The sequence below is a fragment of the Podarcis tiliguerta genome (genome assembly GCF_965153285.1).
Source record: "Podarcis tiliguerta genome assembly, chromosome: 7".
Taxonomy (NCBI): Eukaryota; Metazoa; Chordata; class Lepidosauria; order Squamata; family Lacertidae; genus Podarcis; species Podarcis tiliguerta.
This window is the reverse complement of record NC_139540.1, coordinates 36,606,775-36,627,883: the sequence shown is the minus strand read 5'-3', so window position 1 is coordinate 36,627,883 and position 21,109 is coordinate 36,606,775. Positions and strand designations below refer to the sequence as shown.

The 21,109-nt window shown below is 42.6% G+C and overlaps 1 protein-coding gene across 2 annotated transcripts in view; it reads left to right on the top strand.

Moving 5' to 3' along the window:
* The first annotated feature begins 591 nt into the window (after positions 1–591).
* The window catches only part of FAM110B (family with sequence similarity 110 member B), a 73,711-nt gene continuing 53,193 nt past the window's right edge, over positions 592–21,109 (top strand). For both annotated transcript variants that reach the window (XM_083451272.1, XM_083451275.1), the window contains exon 1: positions 592–1,178. The gene's annotated coding sequence lies outside the window, so the exon portion shown is untranslated. The remainder of the gene's footprint in view (positions 1,179–21,109) is intronic.

The following is a 21,109-nucleotide window of genomic DNA, read 5'->3' as shown; positions in this document are numbered from 1 at the left end:
CCATTGGCTCATTATTTACAAATCACCGATAACAACCATCCATAGAGAGTGTGAAGAATTCAGTTTCCTAGCGCCAGCTTTAAACTGACTGTATACAGTACTACAATGAGTTTCAAATTGGCATCATAGCCTGGAGGGGGGGGGGAGAGGTTAAAGCAACAACAGGCCAAACCAAGAACTGGTTCAGGCCACACAAAACCAGTGTGGGAAAACACCCTCGCTTTAATCCTATACTTTTTTTTTTCCTGAGAGTAAACTTCAACTGAACGATGTTACTTCGGAGGAAAAGCGCAGAGGCTTTTAGGCTGATAGTTCTCAGGGGGAGGGCGAGGGCTTGCGCGCAAATCACTTTGCGCAGCTTCGCACATGCTGCTAAAACAACAAAGCCGAATGCGGAAGAATAGATCGTCACAGTTCTCGCAATCCAAATTATGACTGGTTTAAAGGGGGGAAAGGGGGGAGGACCTTTCCCTGGCTTACTATTCATTTATTTGGACGCCTGCATTGGCTGGCTGCCTTCTCTCTCTTCCTCCCCTCACACGTCTTGGTCCAAACCCAAGAGCATTGCCTTTAAAAAGAAAGAAAAGGGAGGGGATGCTTTCTCGGCAGCGTCTGCTCCGTTACACGGAGGGGGCCGATTCAAGCCTATTGTGTGCGGGCAGCAGCATCCCCCGCCCCGCCCCCTTCCCCATTTCAGCCTGGACCAAACCATCCCGAAGTCGAGGGGGCCCCGAGAGGCAGCGGGGAAAGGAGCATGCCAGCCCCTTGGCCCAGCCGCGCTCTCCCGAGAGCTCAAGGCCGGAGCTCGAACCGGGGCTTCTGGCTGCTTTTTGGCTAGACCCTGCGAGGCCGCCCATGGAGAAAAGGCAGCCCCGGAGCAAGGCAGCTTCATTCCCTCGACTCCCCCTCCGCGTTGGCGAGGCAGTGGGAAGGACGGAGCTCGGCGCCGCCGCCGCAGCCAGCGGCTCTAGCTGTGGCAGCAGCAGCAGCAGCAGCAGCTCGGTCGTGGGAGAGTTTCATTCAGCGCGTGGAGGGAGCCCCGCGCGCGCCGGCGGGACGGCTTAGCGGGCTGCGCTGCTCCCGCGCCCCCTCAGCGGTTCGACGCCTCGTCTCCCCTTTCCACGGGAGCTGGCGTCGCCTGGCGAGGGGCTTGGTATCTCTGAGGAGAGGCGCGGCAGGTAAGGGTGCTTCTGAGAGAAACGGAGGGGGAATCCGGGCACCTCTGGACCGGTGGCGGCGGCGGAAGAATACCGGAGGGGTGTGTGGAGAAGGGTGGCTGGCTGGCTGTCGCGCTCGTTGTCTGGCGCAGTTACAGCTCCGTCTCGTCTGCCCTCCCCAACCCCCTCACATTTCGGCTGCTCTGACTGGAGTGCCTGTTCCTTGTTTTGTTGCAATGGCCATAAGCACAGGCAAGCAAGCCAGCAAGCAACGCTGCTGCCCGTTGAAATAGCAGCAGCTGAGTCCTTTGGGAAAGGGGGGGGGGCGCTTGCTTGCTTTGTGCATGCGCCAACCACCTGGACTGAGCCCCCCCCCCTCCAAAAGGGCATTGTTCTTCCAGTCTCTCGGAGATATTTGGGTTAGAAGCAGGAAGTGGGGGCAGGTTTTGGGGGGAGGTTGCTCGTGTAAACTGGGTTTGTACTGCAGAGAGGAGGGTGGGTTATCTGCGTGTGCGTAGAGGGAGGCAGGCTTGTTTCCTTGCAGATCTCCAGAGATGGAAGTAATTCCAGGAGAATAGCAAAAGGTTGGATACCCAGAGCTGCCAAGAGGATTCTGTTGGCTCTGCCTGGGAAGCGGAAGAGCTGTTGGTTGCTGAGATCCAGGTGCAGCAGCTTCTGGTTCCAAAGTCTTGCTAGTATCACTGTTGCATCCCGAGGCTGGGATCACGTGCATACTTACTCGGGATGCCTGAACTTGGACTGAAGACAGCCAAAGTTGGGGGGGAACTGCTTTGAACTAACATCCTCCCCGCCCCAAATAATTGCTACAGTTTGCTTGAGAGCACCAGCACCACACTTGTGATGGTCAGTCTCTCTTCACCTTAGGTGAGATTATTTTTGAGTAAGCATGCACAGGAATAGGCTGTATGGCTCCTGAGAATATGTATGTTGTGAATAGTTTGCTTTTGGCATTGTGCATGGCAATCCTCAGAAGCCATACTCATTGGAGTTTACTCCCTAGTAAGTATTTTTAGGGTTTCAGCTTTAATGTCATTCTCTCTCTCTCTCTCTCTCTCTAATAGTTCAGCAGTGTTTTTGGTTGCAGTCCTAGGAACATTTACTTGGGGAGTAAGTGGAACTAAGCACAGTGGGACTTGCTTCCAAGTAAACATCCATAGGGTTGCATTATTGGAGGACAACTGTGTTTTCACATTTGAGGTGCACCTGTTAGGTGGGAACTGGAGTTACAGTTGCAACTGAATAAATTGTGTTAAGGCAGTATCCTAGACTTCTAGTAATGGCACGGATCCAGAGGAGGACTTTTCACACAGGCTTTCCTTACCTAAAACATCCATGATACTTGCCTGTCAAACTTCTTTCATCAGTGTCATTTCATTTTAGTGCAGGTCCTTGTAATGGCAATATTATGATCTATGGATGAGACATCCATAGATGTGGTATAGTGGCTAGGAGTATAAGTTGTGATGTGGGAAGATTCTACTTAAAATCTACTTAAAAATTTATGGGGGGGGGGACTTTCTCCCTCCCCTTTTAGAATCATGTAATTGTAGAGTTGGAAGGAACTCTGAGGGTCACCTAGTTCATAGGCAGGTGGCCCGTATGGGGCTCAAACTCATGACCTTGGCTTTATCAACACCATTCTCTAACCACCTGAGCTAACTGAGCCCATTTGTAGTGTGAGGATAAGAATACAGTAATGGCCTACTGCATAGGGCTGTTATAGTAACTTTTAAGAAAACATGAAATATTCAACCAGTTAGGCAACAGGTTATGTACTAGAACTGCTTAGATATGAATGGGCGTCATGAAGAGGCTATGTAAAATTCTTGCTTGTGGTGGCATTCTATACAGTAGGCTTAAAGCTATTTACTCCATGCCACCTCCCCAGTCATAGTTTTAAAACCCTTCTAGGGAATCCTGGTGTTTTTGGAGAACTTATCAGTGCATTCTTTAGTGAGAAGACCTATGATGTTAGACAAAGTTCATTACATTTAGTCCTCCATTATTGATCTTTCTTTCCTGAACAGTTTTGCCAGAAGATGTTGGGTGCATTTAAGGCATGCTTATGGGTGCACATAGGATAACAGTGGAACTCAAAATGTATGGCCAGTGCCTGATGATTGCAGTGCATGATCTCCTACAATAGAGATGGGGAACCTGTGTCTGTCCAAATATTGCTGAACTACAACTCCCATTATTCCTGACCATTGGTCATAACTGACTAGAACTGATGGAAGTTTTAGGTCAGCAGTATTTGGAGGGTCACAGGTTCCCCAACCTTGCCCTACAGTATACAAGGCCTTTTTGGTCATGTGCTAATGTTCTGTAGCAAGTATGTAGTTGTATGTATTCCTGGCAGATAAGTTGATGCAGAAGAGGTTTCCGGAAGACAGAGAGTTCTAAAACCACTGGTATAAGAGACTCTTCATGCCCATTCCACGTGCAGCCTTGTTTGTAGAGCATCTCTTGCCCTCTGCAAAAACATTTTTCATTGCTATCCACATGTGGGCTGCAATATTTGAATGGACCTTTTAGTAGCTTTGTGAAAATGGAAGCAAAAATGTTTTGCATTAAAAAAAAAAATCTCACTGGTATCAAGAGAAATTGCATTAATAAGCATTTGACTTCAGGATATGTTATGAGCAGCAAACTCAGTGGAAAAACTATTGAGCCAGTGCAAATATAAATCCAGGTTAGTTCTTCCTTACATCAAGAATTTGTCTTCGGCCTGTTGTATGTCTGAAATACTTTTTTTTATTTAATTCATTGAGCAATTTTGCTTCACTTAAATGGTCCTGAGTAAGCTGCTCCTTACAGGACCATTGAAAAGCTGTTAATAAAATTTAAAACTATAACAACACTGGCCTAGAAAGATTACATATTTATGACTTGATCTTGGGGTTGTCCAATGTGCTTTAATTCTTTTATGATGAATGAATAAACACAAGGTTCCTTCCTCTAACCCAGACTTCTGTCCTGTTCCAAATCTGGTACACATCTGTCACAACACTACATGAAATTAGGCTCCTATGAGGGTAACCTTTTTTAAATAAAAGGTTGGTAACTGGTCAGATTTCAAAGGGATGCTCTTTCTTTTCAGAGAGGTGAACCTAGTGCGGCAAAAATGCTAAAAAGATACATAGAGACTATACTTCCTTATATATTCTCTAGCTCTTTAGAGGTTATTTTGTTAGTCAGTCAACTGAGCACTGGTTTCACAGTAGTCAGATATATGTCATGTATCCTTTTTATGGAAATGGCGATGTACCTTTTTTATCTCAATCATGAGGTCTCCTGATAGGAAATACAAGGAGCTCCTTGCTGCACCCTGCCACAGTCAGCTTCAGGAATGCCAGGGTCCTAAGTCTTAACCATTTGTAAAACGATCAGACAATTGTGATGGAGGTAGCAAATAATGAAATGGGAGGGGGGGGGAATCTCTTGGTTGCTACAACAATGTGACGTGAAATTCCAGCGGATCAATCAAGGCAGCTTGCTCCTTCATGATAGTGGAAAGGGTGGAGACTTCCTTATGGATCAGCCATAGTGGCAGAAATTATTGTGTTGCTGCTAGTGCGGAATGGAATCGGTCAGCTTGTAGAATCAACTTTCCAAGATCCAGAAATCAGTTTCAAGCCTTCCATTGTCGTAAGACTGATATCCGCATATCTCTGTTTTAAGTTGTGAAGAATGCCTGATTAAGACTTGTGTCAGTGAGCAGGAGTATACAAGAGGAGGGTGGGGGATTCTGATGAGAAAGGTGATGACACTGAAGCATCTGAGTTGGATAATATGAAGCAAAAATGCTTGTGTTGGCCTGACGTCTGCTTAGTGTAACCTTCACCACATTTAAAATCTGGCTTTTGCTGTGCATTCAACATGTGTGTTTCATATGTACTCTGTATTTTATTTGTTTAACTTCATTTTTTAAAATATCTCTTTGGGCTCTTCCTGAGATTCCATGATGAAGACTAAGAACTCTTTATTCTCTTCAGTATTATGTACCTTTGTATTTACAGAACATTCTTGGTAATTTCCCTTAAAATAGTTAACCATTTTATTTCATCATGTCATAATAACAGTTAATGGACTTGGTTCTGTTTTGTAAGTGATGTCAGTTTCTCACGCGCACTTCTCTTAAGTTGATGATTTAAATACTTGTCTACTCTTTGATAATATTTGACTGGTCAATTGAGCAATATTCCTTTACCAATGAGTTGCCTGAAATCTTGTATTTCATTTCATAATGTTATGTTCTCAAAAGCATGATAATGATTTGCCCTATGTTGAGGTGGAGAAGTAATTGATAAATCATAGTGGTTGATTATAAGATACAGCCATTAAAATTTCATTTCAAGTAAAACTGTATTATTACCAGAGCAGACAGGTAACCCATTATTTTGTAGCTGGTCAAATGGAATCAAATATCTGTAAAAGCCTATCGAAAGAGAGATGTATTTCAGCTGACACGGAAAAGTAAACTGTTGAAGCTTGGAGAGCATTCCATAGTTGGGCTGCCGCTACAGAGAAAACTGTATCCTGTTCACTACACAATGTTACTTATGTGGTAATGGGATTGAGAAGCCACCCGCTTAAGCCTCTTTGACAAAAAGGCAGGAGAAAAGTGCAGTAAAATAAATAAATGTATAGATTGCAAGACAACAAGTTGCAGTCATATATATATATATATATATATGCAGGTTTTGGTGTCCTCGGGTGTCTTCCCGTGTAAAAGTTGGGGTGTCTAGGCGACGTTTCGACGAGGTCTCACTCGTCATCTTCAGGCTGGTGCTTTCGGCTTCTTGTTACTGGAACAGAGCAGGATCTCAGTGTTTGAGTTCCTATAAATACTGTTGAGGAGGTGTGGTGTATAGCCTCCAATGTTCTGGGCAGAGAGGAGGTTCCCAGGCTAGTGTGCCTTTTCTTCTTTTGTTCCTTAATTACTTGAGGGATATCTTGAGTGATTTCTTGAGTGATTTCCTGAATCCCACTTAGGTGGGTCATTAGGTGTGGATTAGTTGCTAAAGCCTTCGTGTCTTGAACTCTTGAACTTTGTGAAGAGTTTTTCTGAGAAGATGGCTGTACAGCACTTGGTTGTGCTCTGGCTTGGCTTCGTGTATAGGGGCGAGCTGTGGTTTTGTGGCCTGTGCCAGCCAGATCTGTGTAGGGATTGCAGGGGGGTGCAGCATCCGGAGGTGCCACCCTGGTTTGGCTACTGGATGGTGTCTGTAATTTATCTGTGGAGAGGGTCTGGGTTTGGGTCTGGTGTGGTTGATTGGTGATGGCGTTCTGTGTGCCTCTGGATCTGGTGTCAGATTTTGTGGGGAGGGCTAATTTCCAGATGTCTGGCAAGCGGGATGTGTCGTCACGCTTGTTCATGTTGTGAGGGTGTTTCTCTATCTCGATGGCTTCCATGATTATTCTCTTGTGGTGATGTTCCATGTTAAAGAGCAATTTGGAATCTGCAAAATTAATTTCGTGTCCTGTTTCGGGTTACACTCTCCACAGATAAATTACAGACACCATCCAGTAGCCAAACCAGGGTGGCACCTCCGGATGCTGCACCCCCCTGCAATCCCTACACAGATCTGGCTGGCACAGGCCACAAAACCACAGCTCGCCCCTATACACGAAGCCAAGCCAGAGCACAACCAAGTGCTGTACAGCCATCTTCTCAGAAAAACTCTTCACAAAGTTCAAGAGTTCAAGACACGAAGGCTTTAGCAACTAATCCACACCTAATGACCCACCTAAGTGGGATTCAGGAAATCACTCAAGAAATCACTCAAGATATCCCTCAAGTAATTAAGGAACAAAAGAAGAAAAGGCACACTAGCCTGGGAACCTCCTCTCTGCCCAGAACATTGGAGGCTATACACCACACCTCCTCAACAGTATTTATAGGAACTCAAACACTGAGATCCTGCTCTGTTCCAGTAACAAGAAGCCGAAAGCACCAGCCTGAAGATGACGAGTGAGACCTCGTCGAAACGTCGCCTAGACACCCCAACTTTTACACGGGAAGACACCCGAGGACACCAAAACCTGCATTCCTGTACCCGTGAAAATCTACGAAAGCATATATATATATATATATATATATATATATATATCCATTTATGTTTTTAGAGCATTGTGATGTATTCAAGATCCCAGATTAAGAAAGTCTGTGCTGAGGTGTTTGCCATGCAGTGTCAGTAGTTCAAGATCATGGCAGCAAAGGATTTTCTTCAGTCTTGAATCGTCAACCTTCAAAAAATCATGTAAAACCTTTAGGATGACTTTCGTGGAACAAGGTTGATTTTCACTCTCATATCTGAATGCTGGCTTTTGTATTTCTATGCAGATTCAGAAGTAAGCTTTGCATAGATGAGTAGAACATGAGATTAGGACTCTATGGAAATACTTGATGTGAAAATTAATGACCATGGTTATTGCTTTGAATCTAACCTTCAAAACCCCTATTTGCGACTCAGCTGGATGGGCAAATTCATTTTGCATTAGTTTCTGTTGGTTTCTTTGTTACACAGATCTCTTCTTGTTGTTTTATGGGCTAGTTTTGCTCTCTAGAGTAGCAACTCCCAAACTGTGTTCCACAGGCAACTACAGTGGTACCCCTGGTTAAGAACTTGATTCATTCTGGAGGTCCGTTCTTAACCTGAAACTGTTCTTAACCTGAGGTACCACTTTAGCTAATGGGGCCTCCTGCTGCGGCCGCCGCACAATTTCTGTTCTCATCCTGTAGCAAAGTTCTTAACCCGAGGTACTATTTCTGGGTTAGTGGAGTTTGTAACCTGAAGTGTCTGTGACCTGAAGCGTCTGTAACCCGAGGTACCACTGTAGTTGTCCACAAGCTTCATTCAGGTGGTCCACAGCACATCTGTGAAGAACAGTTACAATTTGAATTCCATAAAATTTGATGGCATTCAAATTCTGTTACAATAAAATGCATTACAGTGGTACCTGGGTTTAACAACAGCCCTGTTTATGAACTATTCCGGTTTAAGAACGCCCCAAAACTGGAAATAGTATCATGGTTTGCGAACTTTACCTCAGTCTAAGAACGGAAGCCGAACAGTGGAAGGGCACCGGCGGCAGGAGGCCTCATTAGGGAAAGCACGTCTCGGTTTAAGAACAGTTTCAGTTTAAGAACAGACTTCCGGAATAGATTAAGTTCGTAAACTGAGGTACCACTGTATAAGAAAATAAGAAGCAATAAAAATACAACTAAAGATCATATAGCATCTAGCAAAGTGCATGACAGTTGCTACAACAGGCAGAAAACAAGGTTCTGCCAGGAACCTTAGCACTTTTCAAGTGGTTCATGGCGAAAGGAAGTTTGGGAACCACTGCTCTGCAGGAGCCAACTAAAGCATGCCTGATTTCTTCTGGCTACAGCCCATTATGTAGAAAGGATTTTCCATGTGGACATCTATGCAGCTTTGTGGTCTGTTCTGTCAACGGAAATAATGTACATTCAGTTAGAAGGAAATATAATAAGCACGCAACGTATGCACATTTAACTTGTGCACATTCCGCTTTATGTGCTTGGCAAAAAACAAACAAATAAGGGGTGGAAAGGCATCAGTGTCTGGGGGGGAAAGACTTTGGCAATCCCACCTGCCATTGAACCCATGACCATATGCAATTTTGGCTTTAGGCATGATCCCCAGAACTATAGTGAATGTTCAGAAATCTGTGTAGTTACAAATAATGCCCCACCCTTATCAATATTCATATTGTATTGCCATTGGTATTCCAGGTGACAACAGTTGCATACTTTCATCTGTATAGACACACTTGTGTTTACTCTTGATGCTGCATGACATTTTGATCCTAAACAGTCTTACCTCTTGTTTGCTTACTATCAAATCAACTGTGTGAGATATTAAAGATTTATATTGCAGCAAAATTAAGCATTTGCAAAAGCCTCAAAGTAATACTGATTTAAGGTAGTCTTTTAATGTCTATTCATGGCTGATTATAGCCATAAGACTGCAAATCTATTGTTGCCTCCTTTTATTTAATTTAATTATAAGACAAGTAGATACCATTTCTTTCTCTTCCTGCCCACAGCAAAACTATACTACTACAACAGAACTGTCTTTGTTTTTATGAATCTATGAAATTGTGTAACTCCAAGAGCAATCCTTCCTTTCAGGAAGAGACTGTTCCGTTTAGGTCAAAAGTGACAAAATTAATAACTGGTGACACAGCATTTGCTAACTCTGTAATCCCACTGTTAGTAAAATAAAATACACCCCCCCCCAAGTTCCATGAATTAAAACATAAGCTTCATAGAAATGAGATAAAACAAAGCTCCCCCTCCTCACTTTTAATCAATGTAAAATTTAGCATGAAATTGGAGAAGATAAAAGGCTTACGTTTAAGGAGTTACCCCTTTGAGTTTAGAAGTATAGCTGAACTGCTAGCTTGACAACTTTCTACATTTCCCCTCACCGTAATGTGGTTTGGCGCTACATAATGGAAATGTTATTTATACATGCCTGGTTGCAGCCTTGCAAGTGCAAATAGTAAAGAAATCCATTTGATCCATGCCTTGCACTTACCATACTTTTCTGTGTATAACATGCCCCCATGTATAAGATGCCCCCTATTTTGGGGGACTAAAATTAAAGAAAATGGGGGAAGATTGCCGTAATCACTCACCCAACTGACGAACGCTAACAATCGCGACACCCACCAAATTGCCAAAGCCAATCCAAAGCAGCCCTTGCCGCATCCGCTAATAACCCACCCATTTGACAAAGCAGCAGTCAATCCAAAGCAGCCCTTGCAGCAGACTCCATTCACCCACCCAATCGCAAGGTCCTGCTTGCAGCTGCAACCAATCGCCCGTTGTCGTCCCCCCTCTGCACTACCCATATATAAGATCCCCCCCTCATTTAAAACTTTATTTTTGTGTAAAAAAACCTTTGTCTTATACACGGAAAAGTATAGTATATTGAGCAAATTTTAAAAGTGGGCATGCCATTGGGTTGCAACCCTGCGCCTTGTTCCACTTGCAAGAAATCCTGCTGATTATTTTTTTTAATGGCCACCTCCTACCATGATACTCACTGCTTGAACTGATGACAAGCTGCTGCCAATATGGAGAGAGGCAGTCATGTGAGGAGCACCATTGTGTACAGATGTGTTTGCAGCTGCTTGATAAATATCACTGGGCACTGAGTTCTTAGTATACTGAGAAGAATGTTCATGTATGTATATTTGTAGTAATAAAAAAAAATGTGCCATGAATTTAGCGTGGTTCCTTCATCCCTTTGATGTCCGTGTTTTTGGCAGGTGTTTTCAGGAAAGAGACTTGTTCGATGAATCATAAAGGATTTCCTATCACTAATATGATAATTTACAAGGCCAGATAGGATATTTATTTGTCTGGAGCCAATGAATGTTCCTTACTCTCTTTTCACCCCGCTCCAAAAAAAAAGATTGTCTAATTCTGACTTCTTTTATTTTTCATTGAGAAACCAGTGAAACCAAATCCTTAATATATGGGACTGGTGTTTAAGGCTGCAGTCCTACAAACACATTGCGAGTTATATAATTGAACTAGTTTTTAAGATATTTTCATTGTTTTATTGTTTGTTTGCTTCCTTGGGCTCCTTTAGGAGGGAGGACAGGGTATAAACTTAATAACTAAACAAACTAGTGGCTTTACTTTTGAGTAAGTTGCATAGAATCAATTGCTGTGCTAGCTAAATATTTTTCTGCTATGGAAATGCATCTGGGTTTGTTTGTTTTTTTATCTCTTGGAATTTAGTGTACTCTTACTAGTCTTTTGGTAGCTCTGATTAGGATGGTTTCAGTTTTATGTCATTATGAAGCTAATATGTTACTTCTTTAGAGTAAAAACTACTTTAGTTTGGGAGATCTATGGATTCCCAAGGACAATGAGTTGGATAACTTCCATGTGCTGCCTTACCTGCCACACCCTCTGGGCTCATGGAGCCTTCCCACACAGTGGTGTAGCATGGGTTGTCAGCACCCGGGGCAAGGCAAATAATTTGCGCCCCCTAACCCGTGGAGCCAGGTAGGGGCAGAGAGCTGCGAGCATGAGCGTGCACCCCCCCCCCCCAGATGTTGCGCCCGGTGCGGCCGGCACCCCCTGCACCCCCCACGCTACGCCACTGTTCCCACAGAGTCCCTTTGACATGCAATCTATTGCAAATTATCCATGAACTACAGTAATTCTTTTATAATACTTATCCTAGTGACTGGAATAGCAAAATTTGCTAACTGTGCAGAGAAAGACTTGCTGGTTAATATCTATTAATTTTAACATGCTTTTGTGCGAAAAGAGTTTGCTCTATCAAATGAACCTTAGAAACATCTTACAATGCATCAATATATCATATATACCTGCCTAAATGATAAGTGACAGTCTGTGAACATTACTGTTCTCTGCACCCCCAGGGCCCCCCGCACAAGCAAGCTGTAGTTGTAGTGGTAGAGCACATGCAAAGCAGAAAGTCCCAGGTTGAGTCCCATTATCTAAAAATCTCCAGGTAGTCCTTGCTTCCAAGTCCATGTAAATGCTGAGCTATATACTATACACCAGTAATGTCACTTAGCCTAAGGCAGCTTCCTAAACTATGGGAGGTTAATTGCAAAAAGGGGGGGAAAGGAGGGGGATATAAGAACGCAAGTATGTGAGGACATGCTAAAGTAAAGTATCAACTATATTTGTGTAGTTTTGCTGCTGCTCAAGGTGCTGTGTGTTGTGTGTTTGCTCTTTTCATTTAACCCCATTCTCTTCTCCAATAATCTGATAACTCCGGTACAAACTTTCTACCAGTGGGTTTCCATAAGAAGTGAGGTGGGTGGCAGCCTGGGTTCTCATGGCTGAGTAACTGGGTGAATATTCTGCCATGGACTCACTTTTCCAGCTTTAAACATGAAAGTTATCAAACCAGTTCAATTAAAATGTAATCCTCATAAGGGGAAAAGGAACCGCATTGACATAACTCGTTCCAGATGTGCTTACCAATAGGCTCTTTCTTTCTCTGGCTTGGGATTTAGCCAGGTTCATCCGCTCTGTGCCTGTTTTTGGTCAGTTCCTGGGAAATCGGGAAGAGCAGCTAGTGTGGGAAAAGGCAAATGCTGATAAAATTTTGTATTCGCGAAGTGTCAGGAAAGTGGACAACAGAGATGAGAAGCATTAATGAAAGTCTCTTATAGTAGCTATGACAGGATAGCACTCCAAATTGCTACATCGTGTTCTTGTGTTAAGATACTGTATCTTCACTGCTTGGGTCCAGAGGCCAAATGGGCCCTTCTCTCTGGCCTTGGAACTCTCCTCAGGCAACACCTACTCACCAACTCTGCTTCCCACCCTTGTTGAGTGCTCTTGTCTGGTTGGAATGTGTCCTAGAACTGCAATAACAACTCTTTCTTATCTGGATGGAAAATAGAGGTGGATGTGTGTAGAAATTAGCCTACTGTCACTAAATGTTTCTTCCCTTGTTCCAGCCACTTTTTCCTTTGGTCCCACCCACCACTTGCATATGGGGGCTTGGAAACAGCTTCCCCACTTTTGCTTTACTTGGAGGTCTTGGAAGTGTTGGTCCAGCTGTAGTATTGTTCAACTGGCAAAGGGAACAGAGACAGAGTTGGGAGGGCTGAAGCTGATTTTCAGTTTTGGAGCCTTAGATTGTGTGCCTAGATAGCTCAGTTGGCTAGAGCAGCATTTCCCAACCTTGGGCCTCCAGCTGTTTTTGGACTACAACTCCCATAATCCTCAGCTAGCAAGACCAGTGGTCAGGGATGATGGGAATTGTAGTTCAAAAACAGCTGGAGGCCCAAGGTTGGGAAACACTGGGCTAGAGCATGGTGCTGATGACAGCAAGGTTTCAAGTTCAATCCCCATATGGGACAGCTGCATTACAGAAGGTTGGAATAGATGATCCCCAGGGTTCTTTCCAACTCTATAATGCTATGATACTAATGAAATACTTTTAATTGTGTGCTCCCCTCGTAAGTATACAGTGTGTGTGTGTGTGTGTGTGTGTGTGACATTAATGTTTGCACTCTTTTGTGAGTTGTATTTTTAAAACCATAATTCTAAATAGTGCTGATAATGGCAAGGTTGCAGGTTTGATCCCCGTATGGGACAACTGCATATTCCTGCATTGCAGGGGGTTGGACTAGATGATCCTCAGGGTCCCTTCCAACTCTACAGTTCTATGATTCTATGATGCTCAGGATTCAACAATGTTGCTCACCCCAGAGGCTGAGTATGCTCAAAGCTTTCTCTGAAACTTGGAGCCGCAGAGGTGAAAGAATAAAGCCTGTTGCCTCCCCAACCTCGAATTTCCACTGAAGCTTGTGATTTGTTTTGGTCCTACACCTGCCTGGTGTGTTCCATGTCCCCTGGAGTGAGGACTCCTAGCTCAGAGTCTGCATTACGTAGAACGTGAGTTTTCATGCTGTGTTTCAGAGGTGTGTCATGAGGTAAGGGGTTAAGGTAGTGTGGTCATAGCAACAACTAATTATTGGTTCAAGCATCTAGAGAACAAGCTGCCTTCAGGTCAGTTCTAGTAGCTCGATGTATTGGAGTGTTCTCAGCAAGCCTTAGGAGACAACTTTTTTGTTGGACCGTTCTTCCTGGCTTGTAGTGTTATTCCATGCATACTGATGGTGCCTAATACATATTTCTATCACATTGTAGTGTAGTTTGGGTTGATACTCCCAAGTATTATTGTTATTATGGAGAGTACAGATGCTGCAACAGAATCTCAGATGCAACAGCTGTTCAGAATCTCTCCAGCTGTTATCCATGCAGCACAATATTGCCTTGCACGTTTACATGCTTATTATTTATTTATTTATTTATTGAATTTAGTTATTGGATATAGTTTTGTTGCAATCTGTGAGAGTTCACTTGATAATAAGGAGTTAACATATAAAGAATCAATGCCCATTTCCCCCAAAAAGCAGCTCACTTTCATCACCTGGTTGACTATGGACTTTGTATGCACAGCATCTCAATTTAGGTTCCAATCCACATAATAAGTTCAGGAGGAAATTGTTGTTGATTAATCATACAGCCAAATGTATATGGTTTTGTATACTAAAAAAGGAAATTAGGAACTTTGGATACACTGTTAAGTCAAAAGTGCATCCCAGTATAGATCTGTTTCTCTGATGCTGATGAATTTGGCTTTCAAAATATGTTTCAGAATAACACAATAGGAGATTTATTATATGATCATTTAAGGTTTTTTGAGGGAGAGCCACAGGTTCAACATCTCCCTTAGAAGGCCTTTTCAATTTAGATTCTATTACTTTGGGGTGGTTTTTTTAAAAAGCCCTGAATTTTTGTGTTAGCTTTGTTTCTGGGTTTGTTTGTTTTTTAATCATTATAAAAATAAATGAGATTATGAGAATGCAAACTATTTTTCATAGCCTAACGTTTAATCTGTTGCACAGATAATATATATTAATATCAAAGCTGTTATAAATAAAACAAAAATCCAGCAAGCATCTCTCTTGGAAGTTAAATCTAGATATACTACTGTGCTGGGGGTGCCTACATGTAAACATTTAATTAAACAACAGTAAGAGAAAGAAGAAATCAAATAAGTTTGAAAATAAATCTTTAACCCTAGTCCAAATAAACCGGATTTTGACCCAAAGTACAAGCACTCTTTCAATTATATGCAATCCAGCAGAGTGTAGATATTCTTTTAGTTTTACTTGTTCATATCTGTCTAATATAATTCAGTATGTGGTATAATATGTTGCTTCTTCTTCTTTTTAAAATGCAGTCTCTTTCCTTCTTGTAGCTAGGAAAAAAAATCTAGGTCAAAGAGATGCTGTCTTATTAATAACTTAGGGCTCCGTTCAACAGAAATTATCTTCAGTGGCTTCCTAGCTTCTCTGTTCCATATCCATTGTTCCAAGACCCTTGCTTCTGACCTTTTCCTCCTCTACAGCCTTCTAAGTTTCATACAGCCAAAGGTTGTGTGACTGTGTGTGCTTATGATTGATTTCTTTGGATTTTTTTCAGCTTTTGTTTCTGCATTTACATTGCTGTTCCTCCAACAGAAATACTTGCTAGCATGACTCAGTGGCTAAACATATTTTACTCAGAAGCAAGTCCTTTTGATTTAAGTGAGAATAAGGTCTACTTCACATGCACATTACTATATGTTGGCACTGTGACTATTCCACTGTGGGGTGCCATAGGGTACCGTTCTGTCTCTGAAGCGGTTTAACAGTGCTTAGGGGATTTGGCGTACTGTATCATCAAGATGCAAGTGACGCACAGCTCTGTCACAACTGAATAATATGCAGATGTGCAAGTTCTGAGCCCAGTGCCTGGATACATTGGTGGTTTGCATGAGGGCCACAAGCTGAAGCTGAATGCTGACAAAGCTGAGACCCTGGCTGTGAGTGGTGGTCCTCAGTTCTGGGAGTTAGTCTCCCTGTTTTGGACTGAGGTGGCTCTCCCAATTAGGGAGCAGGTGTGTGCCCTGGGGGAACTCACCTTTAACACTGGAGCCCCAAGTGCCTGGCTAGGAACATTTTTTACAGCTTCATTTGGTGTGCTATCTACTTTTGTATCTGGACAAGGATAGCTTGGCAACAGTGATCCATGCACAGGTAACCTCATGATTAGATGATTGCAATGTGCTCTCTGTGGCGCTGCCCTTGACATTGGTCTAGAATTGTATAGTTGGAAGGGAACCTGAGGCTCATCTTGTCCAATGCCCTGCAATGCAGGAATCCTGCCCACAACCATCCCTGGGTGGGCTTGAAACATTAACCTTGTTAACAGCCATATGCACCAACCCTTTACGCCACGAGGCTTCTGCAGCTGTGCAAAATGCAGTGGTAATGCTGCTAGCTGGAGCAACCTACTATGGTCATGTAACACCATTGCTGAAAGAGCAGCAATGGCTGTCAGTTTGCTACCAGGCCAAGTTTAAGGTTTTGTTGTCTTACAAAGCCTTAAGCAGTTTGGAACCTGAAGGAATGTGTTCACCCATATAGACTGGCTATCAAGATATTAGGATATGGCCCGTTCGGTTGTTCACAACATGCAGAAGAGCATTTGGCAGGAATCAGGGTGAGGGCTCCCCCCCCCCTCTTGTGGCACCTGGTCCATGGAAATAAGATGGACACCAATTCTGTTGAGTTTTTGGCACCTCCTGAAAACATGACAAAATTGCTGTCCATCTTATTTCCATGGACCAGGTGCCACAAGAGGGGGGGAAGCCCTCACCCTGATTCCTGCCAAATGCTCTTCTGCATGTTGTGAACAACTGAATGGGCCATATCCTTTTATGGATCACTGGTGCAAGGCATTGACTGGTAATGATGAATTTAGTGTGTTTGTTTATTGTGATTTTACTTTGTTTTCCTGTATTGTTTTGTTAAGTTGTATTTTACTGTTGTAAACTACTTTGGGATTTGTATGAAGGCTGGTATAAAATATATATTAAATAATTGTTCTCGTGTTCTCACTCTATATATGTCCTTACAGCTGTAGCTTTCCAAATTAGCTGCTAGTTCAGAATGGGAGGCATGTGTTTGAAGGGTACTATATTTCCCAGTAATAATGCTTAGGGTTGGAACCCTGAACTTCTTGTTGGGAAGTATACTTTATCTATTGTTTTTGGTCAGCATTTAGGAAGGCTGTCCCAGGAGAAGTTTTCTGCAGTGATGAGGGTTAATATGTTGAGATTATTTCTGGATGAGGGGAAGGTTTTAGAGAAAACTCATGAAAGCTCATCACTACATCTTAGATGGAGGGAAATCCTTATGCATTTAACTAATATTTTGTAAGAGGCTGGGGGGCATTTGCAGAAATTGGCTACCCAAAAGAAGTTGCATCTTTTCATGATGTAAATGCTTGGGTTTGCATGAGTCTGAGATGGAAGAAATCTAGAGGAATTACTCCCAGCACAACTACTTCCAAGGTGAACCAAAATCTTACTAGGTAGCTCACCTGCAGCATCAATTTTTGGTACCCAGACAGTAATAGAAGGTTCTCCACAGGAGGGCCATCGTCATAGGGGAAGGCCTGTTTTCCAGGTCTAAGAAAGCTGTCTTCTGTGATTGTATCTGGGGCAAGAGGTGCCTTTCACTCACAACCCAATATGGCTTCTTGCTTCTACAAGTAGATGACCATATAAGGAGTTAAATGCAAAACTCGTATATCAACATTTATTAGATTGTTTAGATTATGTACAATAAGTTAAATGAAAACAGCTTTAAAATGTAACAATGAAAAAAATTCGTACTGAAAGTCAAACCAGCACTAAATAATAAAACAATGTCAAACACAATTCATTTTATACACCAGAATCCTAAAATTATATTGAAATGTAAAAAAGGCCCACCCACATCAAACAGCATAGACAATACTAAATTAAGAAATGATACTGGTATTTGGCCCACTGTGTGAACTACTGCAGTTAATTTGGCCCCAAAATTCATCCCCCTTTGAAATGAGGCCTACTTGTATTAATATCTTTTTCTGGTTTTGATTTGTAGCATTGCCTTGTTGAGTTGCAAACTCTGTCATAGTGACTAGTTGGACTGCAGGCTTTAATATGATGTTCTTTTAAGTTGCTAAATAAATAATATTGGAGGTGCTAAGTACAAAGAATTGGTGCACTGTTATAACATTCAGTATTTTGTTTACAAGAACAGCTGAGCCCACACCTTGTTAATAAATCATTTCCAAAAATAAAACATTTGTTGCATTTTATGCTAGTCAGACTTAAAAGAGGTGTGTGAATTTTGAGGGAAAGCAGGTTAATAAGCAGAGGCAGGACATGCACTTTCTAAATCGTGTTTGCATGTTAAAACAACTAAGGGTGTAATCTAACAGGGAGGGAAGAAACAGGTGGATGAATGGCCTAATCCAGGAGTCAGCAAACGTTTTCAGCAGGGGGCCAATCCACTGTCCCCTCAGACCTGGGGGGGGGGGCGGACTATGTTCTTTTGGGGGGGGGGGAATGAACCAATTCCTATGCCCCACAAATAACCCAGAGATGCATTTTAAATAAAAGGACACATTCTACTCATGTAAAAACATGCTGATTCCCGGACCGTCTGTGGGCCGGATTTAGAAGGCGATTGAGCCGGATCCTGGGCCTTAGTTTGCCTACCCATGGCCTAATCCAATGCCCTGTTGGGCTTATGCCATCAGAGGAAAGTGTGGGTGGAGTAGTGTGTCAGGGAAATGGGAGGATTCTCCCAGAATGACCATGGAGAACCACCTGATGTATCCTCTTTGTTGGAGAAGAACCTATAATGGACTTTCCCAGATCCTTACAGAAGGGACTTGCAACATTGTATATTTCTCTGCAATGGTGGACTTTTCTCTCTGCCACTAGAGAGGGAGATTTGACACATCCAGTGGCCCCTGGGATGGGGCCCTCTCCCCCAGTACTGTAGGGTTGTTAACTTTCCGGATAACACATTTATTACATCATAAGCTTTCGTGGACTCTGGTCCAGGAAAGTAAGTGTCCATAAGACTCACCTAGTTTTTAGACGGGGGAAACAAGAAAAAAATTATTCTGAATCAAATGTTGTACTAAACTATTTAATAAACTACCGGTATATCAGAATAATATTTTAACCATGTAAGGTGAACAGCAGTCAGCAGTGGCATTAACAAATGAAGAGAGACTTTAAGGTTTGAGTACTCTTCTAGTCTTCTGTGAACCCCAAGAACTCATCAGTGCTATAGTCAGAATGTATGAAGCTCAGTTGCTCACAATCATTACATCACTTTCTTCGCTATCTTCATACAAGATACCATCTTCGTTTCCATCCAAAGCATTGCTAATGCCACATTTTTTCAATGACTGTACAACAATTTCCTCCTTCACCGAGTGTTTTCACCCATTCACAAACTTGAGTGATAGTGGGCCTCTTCATTCGTCCAGTAGGTGTGAGATCATGATTACCAGCAGCCATCCATTTGTTCCACTCTTCTCGCATAAAGACCTTAAATGGCTTTTTGATGGAAACGTTGAGAGGTTGCAACTGGCTGGTAAGACCTCCAGGAATTATAGCTAGATGCCTCTTCACTTCTTTAAAGCACTTTTTTGTAATTTCGCTAATATGTGCTCTAAACTGGTCAAGTACTAATAAGGCAGGTTTTTTCAAAAGCCCTCCAGGACGTTTGGACCAAACTTTTTCAACCCATACTCTCATTCCATTTTCGTCCATCCATCCTTTCTCATGAACATGTACAACAACTCCTCTTGGAATCACCTCTTTTGAAAATGTTTTCCTTTTGAAAATTAACATGGGTGGCAATTTGGTGCCGTCTGCACAGCAAGACAACACAACCGTGTAACGGGTTTTCTCATGTCCGGAGGTTTTCACGACGATAGTTTTGGCACCTTTCAGATCAACAGTCCTATTAGATGGCACATCAAAGGTTAGCGGGACTTCATCCATATTCCCAATCTGGCCAATTTCAAACTCATTTCTCTTCCTAGCATCACTTACAAATTTATGAAAGGACAGAATCTTAGATTCATATTCTTCTGGCATTTTTTGTGCAATTCTAGTTTTGGTGTGCATAGCTTGGCCACATGGCCTCATAAATCTGTAGCACCACAATGGTGATCCAGTAAAATCGTGAATGCCTTTCTCTACAGCAATGCTTTTGGCTTCATATATTATCATTTTTGTAGAGACTGAGAAGCCATTATTCCAGTGATTTGTGATCCATTCTTTCATGGCCACGTCCAACTGTGGCCACTTTGCAGCATTTCCATGAAAAGTGTGCTTTTATCTGCTTTTTGCAGCTGATCCTCCTGTTTCCTCCACTCTCTTACCATTTTTTCAGTTGGAGGTGGCCCAAAATGTCTCTCCGCTGCTCTATTTCCATGCTCCTTAGCATATTTTACAACTTCTAGTTTAAAAGGAATCTTATATGCTAGTCTTGTATGTAGAATCCCTCCACCCATGCAAGCATCATCCCAAGGGGGTTGCACGAGCGCGCCCACCCATCCCAATGGAGTACGGGGGCGGAGGGGTTACATGGCTCCCGCTATGCTTGCTTTACACCCGTGTAAGTGGCTCCTTTCCTGCTTTGCTGCTTTAAAGCAAGCCATGGAGGAAGAATGGACAGGAACCATGGCTCCAGTCCGTCCTTCCTCCGCGCAGCATTCACTTCATAAGACACACAGACATTTCCCCTTACTTTTTAGGAGGAAAAAAGTGCATCTTATGGAGTGAAAAATACGGTAACTTCATAGCACAATCACTAAGATGGATGGCACTGTATTTCACAACAAGCCCCTTCCCTTGAATTATGTAGCTTTTTAAATTTTATTTTATTTGTTAGTAGTAATAGTGCAGACATGGTGCATCTGTATGACCTGAATATAATCTGACCTAGTCACCCAAATTCTGTCTTTTCCTGTATGTTGGATTGACTTTTCCCCCCAGCTCCCCTGCTTGCACCTGTAAATTCCTACCTTAGTGCAGGAAGTATTTCTAAATACTCATGGACAATTCTGTTTCTGCTTCCATCCGCTTTCAAGTGTGTTCTATCCCTTTTCTGCATTAATCGGTGAATTTTGAAAACCAAGCAGGATTAAAATTTCCATTTAAATATATTTTTAAATAGGCATTTCTAAATGCATTTTCTATCAAAATAAGGATTTTAGAATATGTAGTTTGATTCTGCACCCCCCCCCCCGAAAATCACTATGTCACAGTGTGAATTCCAGTGGATGGCTGCATTCCAACCTGTGCATTAATCTAGGAGATGCAGAATAATTCAGTTTGTACTGGAAACTGCAAAAAACTCCACATTCCCCCAGTATCCTCATCTATCACTATTAAACTAGTGTTTGCCAGTGTGACAGGTCCCTAGCATTGGTATCAAATGCCATTTTCTTTCCGTTTGTTTGTTTGTTTGTTTGTTTG